The 9,034-nt window shown below is 32.2% G+C and overlaps 1 protein-coding gene and 1 long non-coding RNA gene across 16 annotated transcripts in view; one reads left to right on the top strand and one right to left on the bottom strand.

Annotated features, from left to right (window-relative positions):
- Positions 1 to 100: 100 nt before the first annotated feature.
- On the bottom strand, positions 101 to 714 carry LOC115885339. Its single transcript, XR_004050711.1, has 2 exons — positions 449 to 714; positions 101 to 392 (listed from the first exon to the last, which is right to left on the bottom strand). It is a non-coding gene; the product is annotated as an uncharacterized LOC115885339 (long non-coding RNA).
- A 1,114-nt stretch (positions 715 to 1,828) lies between these two features.
- Positions 1,829 to 9,034, top strand: part of LOC115885251 (inter-alpha-trypsin inhibitor heavy chain H6-like) — a 99,254-nt gene continuing 92,048 nt past the window's right edge. For 6 of the 15 annotated variants that reach the window (XM_030904160.1, XM_030904145.1, XM_030904177.1 and 3 more), the window contains exon 1: positions 6,478 to 6,859. The gene's annotated coding sequence lies outside the window, so the exon portion shown is untranslated. Of the gene's footprint in view, positions 1,847 to 1,944; positions 2,164 to 6,475; positions 6,860 to 9,034 lie in introns of those variants that run through there. The other 9 variants (XM_030904138.1, XM_030904130.1, XM_030904123.1 and 6 more) reach the window with 5 other exon arrangements.

Raw genomic sequence — 9,034 nt, 5'->3', positions numbered from 1 at the left:
AATTCTTCAAATGTCTGAAGAGAAAATTTTTAAAATAGTTACCTTTCTTTTTCATCTATATGCTAAAAATAAATAGGTTTATATTTTAATTTTGCTATAATTCAAAAGTGATATTTTATTGGAGAATATGTGGTATATCTTTTTTATAGTAATTTATAATAATAAAATTACAATTTATTTAGTACTACTACATATTTAACAAAAAATGTATATATTATATACTATAAGTGAATAAAGTTGCAAAAACAAAAAATTTGTTATACATTTCTATTGCTTTATTTTCGCAACTCTGGGGTCATCGTGACGATATACAGTGTATTTTGCTTTGTACTTTCTGTTGTCTCCGTCATTGGCACTGTACATACGTACTGCGTTTATTATTAATGCAATTCCTACAAACAGAATAATAGATTAATAAAAAAGGTTTCCTAACACCTGAAATTCTTACCTAAAATACCTACAACACCACTAGCCACGCCTTCTGGAAACTCGTGCCATCCACGCTTAAATAATCCAACTAGACCTTTACCTGCATTCGCTGAAGCCATTACCTTTCTTAAATTTTAGAAAATTTAAATAAGTACTTTCCTATCTAACCCCAATAACTCAAATTTGATTTTGATTACACAACACCAGAGACAAGAGACAACCAGACAGGGTTGCCAACCGTAGAACTTTTTCCCTCGTACATAGACAGCTAAAAACCTCGTATTTCGCTATAAAAAGGGTAAAAACCTCGTACATTTAAAATAACCGCAATAAAGACAAAAATTTGCACTAAACATATTAAATGAGAAGACATGTTAATAAATAATTTGACGACGAGATTTAAAAAATAGGTAATCATTTATTAGTTAGTCTATAAAATTACATGTGTAGTTTACATGTATTTAAGGTTTATAAGGCTATATGTGAAGTATCTCCTTTGGAAAATCCTAATTAATGCTATAAATGTGGCTATAAAATATTACCCAAGCCGAAGTAAAAAGTCACGTTAAAGTATCAAATCATCTTTTATCAAAATCTCGTACATAATTGTACGAGGGAAGTCCTGTACCACGTACAGCAAGTCAAAAATCTCGTATTTGTACTTTGTACGAGGAACCTCGTACGGTTGGCAACCCTGCAACCAGAGATAAAATATATTCTGACATTTATGTCATTTAAATCATATATAATTTCAAATATCATATATTTTTAACTCAGTACATTTTTGTTCTGTAGGTGTAGTACTAAAGGCCAGTTTTACAAGCCGTTAATTGTGAGATAAATTAATCTATGGAATATCATGAAATTTTCAGATTTTCCAACAGATTTTCTCTTGAAGTCGGTTGTTTTACGGGTTGCGGTAAACTGCAAACAAAAGTTTAAATTCGAACTAAGATAAAAAGCGGGAATACTTAAAATAATATAAAATTTTTACTTGGAACGATGGTTTATTATCATTTAACTATTAGTTGTTTAGTTAATCTGTTTATACATATTATCATTTCAATTAATTTTGATTTAATAACATGTAGAAAAGCTTGTTGAAAAATTTAGAATTTTCAGGGTATTGTTTCCTTTTTATTAGAATATTTTAATCTAAGATTTTAATAAACCTCTACTCTCTCTCTCTACTATTTCGCTACGCTATCGCTAGTGCCATAGATAAAGGAGTAAAAAAACTAGAACCATAAAATAAATGTAAAGAATGGCTAGAAGCTACTGGCTAGAACCACGGCTAGAACTATAGTTTCCAGTTCCAGCCATCATTTTTTTCAAATGAAGTCATCGCATAGCACAGCGTTTTTTTATTTATTTTAATGTCTCTATTTAAACTCATTAACTGAAGTTTTACCAGAAGGTAAAAAACTGTACTTTAAAATAGAATTGCATTTTACTAGCCAGATACTAGCCTTGAACTTGAAAATACCAATGGTAAAGAAAACATGATACGTAAACAAACAGTCTCTAGTCTCTACGTCTCTGTTATATTAGTTTAGTTGGATTTCCCCGAATAACGTTTATATTGAAAATCTATATTCGTAAATATTAAGCAGAGTAAAACTTTATTTTCTGCTGATAGTCTTGTGCGATAATAACAGTGCCAATTGGTGCCAATCACAGCTTATTAAAAACATACATTAACTGGCAAGTACAGCGATTTTCATGCATATATAGGTAACTCATAATATATTTCTCGGAAAATACTAGACTTGTTTCCTGCATTATTTTTAAAATATCTTTGGTTATTTTAAAAGCAGTGAAAAACAACTACTATCTAGATATATTTACTATAATATTTTTTATCCATTTTTATGACCAAATTCTCATTAATATAGCTTTTGTATCAAAATAAAGTAGGTAACATTTTATTATACAATTAATAGGTTGCCATTAAGCAGGAAGTACTGATTTTTTTAAAAATTACATACCGTAAAACCGGGGCTACTTCGGACAGCAAGGATAAATTCGGACAACGGGTCCTTAAAAAAGAAAAAATATGAAGGGGGTAGCAAAATCATCAAAGCAGCCGCGTGTGGACTGGAACGTGTTTAAAACAGTTGCCCTCAGACGTTTCTTAAGTAATGAGTGTTTTTCGGGCCCGGCGTATTTTTTACGTCAATTTTTGTAAGTATGCAATTTTTGTTGTTTTTTTAAAGTGGAAAAAGTAACTGGCATACAACTAAACCTATTGTTCATAAAGTCGTACTTTTTTTAGTATTCAGTAGGTATATTATCTGAAAGTGTTTTATGTAATTTGAAGATTTTTAATCATTTAATTTTTTTTCCAGATGGTCGTAAGCAAAAAAATCATATTTTGAAGGCTAACTTCGGACATGGTTCGAAGTTACAAAAAGCAACTGGGGAGTCGCCCCTACCAAAATTATTCACCAGAGAGGTTACAGCAAGCAGTAGTAGATGTAAAAGCCAAGCGAAAAACCTTAAGAGAGGCGGCTGAGTATTATAGGATTCCCAAATCCACAATTGGGGATAAAGTTAAGTGGATTCATGATAAGAATCCAGTACGGCAACCAGTGATGAGTATCGAGGAAGAGGCATAGTTTTTGACTGATATTTTTAGAAATAATCAAATCTTTTTTAATAAAAATGTCTTAAATAATGTTTGAAGTTATTAATTTTTTGAGTTTTTATTAAAAAATGAACTTGATTTTTTTTAAACTTATATTTTTGTCCGAAGTTTCCTTTTAACTGGTATAACATCAAATTTACACATTTTTAAAGGCATGTCCGAAGTTACCCCACCTATGGGGATAACTTCGGACACTTTTCAAACATAAAAATATATACGTTAGAAAAAGAAAGTTTAACATTTTTTTTTAGTTAGACATAAGGGAAGAATGTAGTAACCCACACAAAAAATATTGGTTGAATTTGAACACACTTAGGTCAAGTAACTTACAAAAAACCTCAAAAACTGTCCGAAGTAGCCCCGTTTTACGGTACTCATTTTTAAATGTCCTCTAACTTACGCGTCATTTCATTTTTTATTTAGGTATCTATATTTTTTCACATAAGTTTAAAGTTTTGTTTTAAGAGATTTGCACTAGTATTTTCTTAATGTTTGGCACAAGTAGGTACAGTACATCTGTCCGTTCTGTAACTACGGCGTATCCGTGAGAGGGGAAACGATATTCTCTCCATGTTTTTCGTAAAAAATTAGACGACGCGTCTCATCAATAAAAATTCGACAAATTCGCATGTAGCCAATAAAATGAGTGGGCGGAGCGATTTGCGGTGACGTACTCGTCAAGTCGACGTATAAAATATATTGCTGTTTATTTAAATGTTTTTTGTCCGCATTCCTTTCATAGACACAGATCCAGCAGATGTACTGTAGCTGGCGATTTTTGTCAATTGATATGTAAAATTATGGAGTCTTCGATCGTCGCATTTGGTTTTACCGCATTTCGGTGACATTACAGTATACTGAGTTTTCATTGTAACTTAAACACCATGCAGTGTAGGTCTGTTTTGTTCGTCAAATTTTATAACTGAAAGTAGATTATTGGTGTAATGAATGTGTATATTGAAAGATACGACTGACTTTTAGTTTTTATATCTCCTGATGAAGTAAATAAAGATTTACGAAATATTGAGACATAAACAAATAAGTTTTTGAGTCACTGACCGCCAACCTGAAAAAAAGAATCCAAACAATCCTATATATATATATATATATATATATATATATATATATATATATATATATATATATATATATATATATATAGACATATATATATATATATATAGACAGCAGTCTAAACTTTATGTTGCATTCATCGATCTAACAAAAGCCTTCGACTCTGTGAACAGAGATGCGCTTTGGGCAATTATGGAAAAGTTCGGAGTACCCAACAAATTTCTTACAGTGTGTAAAAGCCTCCATATCAACAACAAGTCAAGAGTGTCACATCATGGATCACTGAGCGACCCATTCCTAACAAATACAGGAGTTAGGCAGGGATGTGTCTTAGCGCCTCTCCTATTCAACATATTCATGGCAGCGCTCTCCATTATAGTGGACAGCAAACTGCAGGAGAGGATTGGGCATTAGATACAGATATGACGGCGTCTGTTCAACATAAAAAGACTCAGGGCAAAAACACGTACAAAATTTATCACAGAACTTCAATACGCTGACGACTGCGCTCTAGTTGCAAACACGGTACAACAATTACAAGAAATGTTGAACACATATACCTGGGCATACGAGGCTTTGGGCCTTAAGCTGAACATCGGCAAAACTAAAATCATGTGCACTCCCCCGGAAGATCACAACAATGCTATAAAAATCGGAGAAGAACTATTCGAATATGTGGCGGAATTCAATTACCTTGGCAGTTTGATTTCGGAAAAGGCCAATATTGACTCTGAAATTCAGCACAGGATTAGTAGCGCCTCAAGAGCATTCTGGAAATTAAAAGACAGGGTTTTCTACAATCATGACTTGAGTACAAAAACAAAACTTGCAGTATACCGAGCAATTATAATCCCCACCATGATATATGGGAGCGAAACCTGGGTGCCTTACCGCCGACACATGAACGCATTGAACAAGTTGCAACAGAGACACCTTAGACAACTCTTAAGAGTCCGGTGGTTCCATCATGTCTCAAACGTATCGGTCCTTGAAAAATCTAACTGCGAGAGTATTGAAGTCATGGTCACAAAATCCCGCTTAAGATGGGCTGGTCACGTATGCAGAATGCAAGAAAACCGCATACCAAAATCTCTGCTTTACGGTGAGCTTGTGGACGGTAAGAGGAGGCCGGGTGGACAACTGAAAAGATACAAGGACATTTTCCACGAAAATTTAAAGGGAATTAACATGCAGAATGAGTGGGAAAAAGCAGCTCACAATAGAACTCAATGGAGAAGGGTTGTAAACTCAGTTAACAGCGGCAACCAAAAAGTAGAGAGGCAACAAAGCAATGAGATTTTTGAATGTCCGGAGTGCGGTAGGCAGATAACATCACGTATCGGGCTTTTCAGTCACAGAAAAGCTCATGAAAGAAAACGCCTTGCGTGACCATTTTCTTTATGTGTGTCGAATACTCGTCAGCGAGTAACGGCTGTATGTATGTATGTATGTATATATATATATATATATATATATATATATATATATATATAATATATATATATATATATATATATATATATATATATATATTTTTTTTTTTTAAGAACATTGATAAACCATCATATTAACGAAAATAATGCTACGTGCTGACAGAGAATTTTTAGTCGGCCGACTATTTAGTTGCAAAAGTGACTATTTGATTGCATGTGAGTGCGGCTAGATATATCATTAAATAAATCTGCAAGTTGCAGTTGCAACTATACAGGGTGGTGAGTCTTAAATAAGTGCAAATATTTCCAGGGCTGGTAGCCCACCAAACAAAATTAAGTCTAGAGAATTAAAAAAATGATATTTTGCTTAAATTTTGAGAACCACTGGATCTTCTTTGTTTTTTTTTGTAAATTTAATCTACTATCATATTATCAAAAAAATATGTTTTTTGAAAAAATTTCCAAATTTTTTTTTAAAAAATTCAAAATGTTTCCAAAGTTTTTTTCGCGAAAAAAACCTCATAGACGTGTTTCTGGGGTTGAAATACACCTAAAAATATTTGCCCCCTAAAAAGACCCACCTTGTATAGCACATATCCTAAATGCATTGTTTTCTGATGAGCTTTTGGTTTTTCATCAAGCGATTAAAAACCATGCGATCTAAAAAACGGCGTCGCTGTGGCTTTAAAAAAAATGGCAATCACAGCCCAGTTTTGTTGAGCAACAATTTTGTCAAGTAAATTGTGGCACTGTACTTAATGTTTACCTACTGCCATTGCAACTACGGTAAAAAACGACAAAAATACGTACATTCCTTGGACGTCACGTCAGTTGGACTTAAAGAAGGGTGTTGCCTTGGTATCATAGGATAGAGGTATTGATTTCATTTCGGGCTATGTTCTAATAAATAGTTCCCGGAAAATAATTAATCTTTGAAAAACAGTAAATACACTTACAGTCTATTTATCTTGAAAATTTGTCAGATTACATGATAACATACTGAAGTTTATACAGATGAGTTATTGTTATCTTTAAGTCGTACATCGATATATGAATATACTTATTACCTATAGATTTTTTAAATAAAAATATATTGTCGTAAACATTTTTTACGAGAGTACCTATTTCTTTAATTTTATCACAGTAGTAATTATAGAGTTAAAACTTAAAAGTAGTGATTGTTTTTAACTGATTTAATTTATTGTGAAATTCTGCCGGACAGTGAGAAAAGAGTGAAAATAAAAACATCTATATTTTACTAAATAACTACATTTAGGTAAATATTGCAGAAACTTCCAATGTAAAACTTAACAACAATCTGTGTTTTACTAGATACAGTGGCCATTAGTACGAGGAAGTGAGGAAGTCAAATATCGTAATTAAGTTGACGAAATAAAGATATACATATGAATAAAAAGTTTAATAAATATGAATATTTTGTAACGGCGCATATCCCAAAAATATTTTTAATACAGATAAAAAGTAATGTAGAGTTGTAGGTTTTTTTTTAAATTGCAATCCCCATTTTTCTGCCCAGAACTGGATTCGGTATAAAATTCTGCATTATAGTACACTATTTTTATTTAAAGGAATATGCTATTTCATATTTACTAAAACTATGGATAAAAACAGTACCTATATCTGAAAGGCGGTAAAACCCGAAGTGAATTTTATTAATACTTACCTATATATACCGGGTGCGTCTCAAAAGTGGCTCACCCCTATAACTTTTTTATTTTTTTCAGATAAAAAAAGGAGATTTGGTATGTTAGTATATGACATAAATTAGGATTGATTGACGTATTCAATTGTTTTCTGTCACTTCCTGTTTCACCGGAAATGACTACAATTTTTGATTTTTAAATTGTACCCTCGGTATTTTATTACATTATATGATAGTTGTTGCTTTATTCGATAGAAAATGACACTCTGAATAGAATGACATATCATATGTCAACTTTTGAGATTTACAAATATGGTTTATTTGAAATTGCAACATGCAATTCATAACGACAATTTGACTCGAAATACCAAGTGTATGGTACCAAATTATTCGTAAAAAAATGTTTTTTCCAAATATGCTAATGAGCTACCCTCGTTCCATTTGAAAAAAATGGATATCTTTTAACCGGCCTGGACAAGACACGAATAAAATTAGACGATCAAATGTATTTTTCCAATGCTCCTTCATTAAAAATTAGTGTTTTTAACACAGCCATGGCACTCTAGATTGAAATTTAAAATTCAATTTTGTTTTAAGCGAAAATGTCAAAAGTTGACATATGATATGTCATTCTGTCCAGAAAGTTATTTTCTATCGATAAATGTAAAAAAATACCGAGGGTGCAATTTAAAAATCAAAAGTTGTAGTCATTTCTGGTGAAACAGGAAGCGACAGAAAACAATTGAATACGTCAATCAATCCTAATTTATGTCATATACTAACATACCAAATCTTTTTTTTATCTGAAAAAATAATAAAGTTATAGGGGTAAGCCACTTTTGAGACGCACCCAGTATACTTTCTTAAACACTGAGGATGAGGATCCTAGACAGAATAAATTTGAATGCTATCGACAGAATAAATTCTTGCAGAAAAACTTACATTATATCTTATAGGTACACCATATTTTTTATAGCATTGCAATACTTATGGTATACAGTATACACTATCGGACAAAAGTAGAGAAACTTTTTAAAATTGTGTCTTTTTTGTTAACGCAAGGACTGAGGCCATTTTATGCATTGTTAAAATTAAAGATACTTAATAGTTCTTATGCAAATGAAATAATTACACGTCTCACGAAAACTTAAGATTTTATTCCGACAAATAAAAAAACTATAAGAACAAAAATAGAGAAACAAAAAATGAATACAAAAATTACAAGTACATATATAGTTGTTGCTAACCTAATAAAATTAATAATATGGGTAGAGTAACCGTGATTAGCTATAACTTCACGACATCGCTTTGGCATGGAGTCCAATAGTTTTCTTATGGTATCTGGTTGAATGGAATTCCAGGGGTCTTTCAAAATTCTTATCAAATCTTTTTTATTGCTAATGTGACTTCGTCTTACCCGGCGATCTAGTTCCTATTCTAGTTCCTATGGCGATCCTTCCATTGAAAACCACAGGTTTTCAATGGATTTAAGGTCTGGGTCTGGACTTTGGGCAGGAAATTCCATAACCCTAATTTGTTCAGACAAAACCCATTCTTGTAAGACTTTCGATTTATGCTTTGGATCATTATCTTGCTGAAATATCCAGGTTAAAGGCAAATTATCATCAGCAAACGGAATCATCACTTTCTTTAAGATGTCCAAATACATAAATCGACTCATTGTTCCTTCTATTACATGCAGTTGTCCTATGCCATAGCCCGAGAAGCATACCCCACTATGCAAGATCCACCACCATCCTTTACAGTAGCCTTGGTATACTTTGGATC

The sequence above is a fragment of the Sitophilus oryzae genome, unplaced genomic scaffold (genome assembly GCF_002938485.1).
Source record: "Sitophilus oryzae breed Bouriz unplaced genomic scaffold, Soryzae_2.0 scaffold_111_pilon_pilon, whole genome shotgun sequence".
NCBI lineage: Eukaryota > Metazoa > Arthropoda > Insecta > Coleoptera > Curculionidae > Sitophilus > Sitophilus oryzae.
This window is presented reverse-complemented; position numbering and strand designations above follow the sequence as displayed.